Source organism: Rousettus aegyptiacus, unplaced genomic scaffold, assembly GCF_014176215.1.
Source record: "Rousettus aegyptiacus isolate mRouAeg1 unplaced genomic scaffold, mRouAeg1.p scaffold_m13_p_4, whole genome shotgun sequence".
NCBI lineage: Eukaryota > Metazoa > Chordata > Mammalia > Chiroptera > Pteropodidae > Rousettus > Rousettus aegyptiacus.
The window spans coordinates 95,516,614-95,518,962 of record NW_023416307.1 but is presented as its reverse complement, the minus strand read 5'-3'; positions in this window follow the sequence as shown (position 1 = coordinate 95,518,962).

The window sequence follows — 2,349 nt, the reverse complement described above, 5'->3', positions numbered from 1 at the left end:
TGTGGGTCCGGCCAGGGGTAGAAGTCAGGCCCCAATAGTGGATTGCTACTACCCAGAAGGAAAGTCACCTGCCATCTCTTGGAGCCTATTTCTGATCTTATTTTTAAGTTCTTTTACTTTATTTTGGACTATGCCTGTTTCATTGACAAAGTAACAGAACTCTTCTTCCAGAGACATGCAAGTCCCACCTTTCCTGACAATTGGGGTCTATATGGGATGTGTAGCTTCCAGGTGATTTGAAGGGCTGTTGCTGTCTGTTGGAAGACCTGAGAGATGAAAGCTAGTCCATCATCAGATTGGAGTGAGGTTGGGAGGCCATTTTGGACTGGAAGGGTGGGAGTGTTGCATGGGGAATGTGTGCGCGTAAGGAGTCCTTGGCTGAGAAGCCTGGTGATGATAGGCTTTAAGCCTTTTAGATGTTGGAGGAAATGGGAAATTGGGGTTGTGAGGGGAATGTGTAACGGTTTTTTAGCCTGATGAGGACGGGGTCATGGTGAGCCGTGATGATGGGGGCGGAAGTATCCCAAATGATGGGGTCAATGGGTTGGGAGGATTTGGGAGCCAGGAACGAGGGTGTTGGGGAAGAGGAAGAGTGGTCAATCATGGCCATCAGCAAGGGGGCCTCAGAGGTTGTCTGGAAGCAGGGAAACTATAAAGTCACTTAAGTTTGGACAGGACATCTCTTCCTAACAGGGGAGTTGGGCAAGATGGCATGATCAGGAAGGAATGAGAAAAAAGTAGATCCCTGAGCTGACAGAGCAGTGGCCTGGTCTGGAAGGGTTTGGTAGTAATCCCGTTGATCCCCATAACCGAGATCAGAAAAGGAGTTAGAGGCTCTGCGAATGAGGAGAGAACAGAATAAGTAGCCCCCCCTATCTATCAGGAAATTGATAGACTTACCCACCACTTGGAGCATTACCCTGGGCTCGACTTGGGTGATAGAGGTCCCTGTCGGGAGCCATTTTGGGAGCCATTATGAGGCACTGAAGAAGTCATGTAGCTAAAAGCCATGGTATGGCCGATGAGTTTAAAACAATGGTCACCTCGATAAGCATCATAAAGTCACCTTTTAAGGTAATGGAATGTTATACTACCATGGAAACAAGGTTATGTATGATCTTATGTAATTGACAAGCATTGTTTTAGATATGTACGATGTGCTTTGCTATGGTAATGTGGTGATTGATTATGGTATTCAAACTCACAAAAAAAAAAAAGGCTATGCTAAATAAACTCAGGGCTGCAGCTCCGACTGTATGCCCTCCTGGAAAGATCTTTTCTGTTTTCTCTTTTTTCCCTTAGGCTTCACCCCCCTCTTTCAGGTGCTGTTTGATCTCAGCCGGCTGGCTCCAGCAGGTCCCCAAGTCCAGGAGTCTTCAGTCATTGGCGAAGCCAAGTAGCTGGAGGGCGGGGTTGGTGTCTGCCGCTTGTGGTGTTGGGCCGCCGCGTGGAGGCGCAGGAGCCAGGCCCCACTGTGGGCAGTCAACTTTCCAGTGGCCCATTTGGGCACACAACAGGCAAGGCCGGGTGGGCCATCGTGGATTTGGGCATCGGCGAGCCCAGTGGCCCTCCTTTCCACACTTGAAGCAAGCTGTGGGCGGAGCCGCAGTCTTCCTGGGACCCCCTTTTTGAGGACGATGATTTTCGAGAGCCAGCCTCAGGGCAGCCACAAGGGCTTGGGTTTGGAGATCTACCTTTTGTTTTAGTTTGGCTTTGCAGTCAGCCTCGGCTGTCTCCTCTCGGGCATTATAAACTTTAAAGGCCATTTTAACCAGATCTCAGAGGGGGATCTGGGGACCGTCTTTGGCTTTGGAAAGTTTCTTTCTAATATCTGGGGCCGATTGGGAGATGAATCAGTTGGCTAAGGTGGTGGCTCTGGCTGGGGATTTGGGGTTCAGTCTCGTATGGAGAACAAGAGCCTCGGTCAGTCTATTAAGGATTGACAACCTTATGGGCCACAATCCCCAGGCCTTTGAGGAGGCACTCGACTATGTATTTTACTTGGTCTCGTCCCCGTTGTCCTTCTTGGTAATTCCTGCCTGGGTCTGTTTCGGGAACTGCCGTGGGGCCGGGGGCGCTCAGGCAGGGAGTTGGCAAAATGGCATTGGTCAGCAAGGGTTCTTGCTGCCGACCAAATGGCCTGTCGTTCGTCAGGGGTAGTGGTAGAGCCTAGAACAACATAAATGTCTTGGAAAGTGAGGGTGTAAGCCGGGTAAGCCGGGTAAATTGTTTGATATAGTTTGAGGGGTTGGTGGAAAAGGAACTCAATTTTTGTTGTGTGAGATTTCTGTGCGTGAGAGATCTTTAAGAGAAAAAGGAACATGAACATGTGCTCGGCCTTCAGTGCCC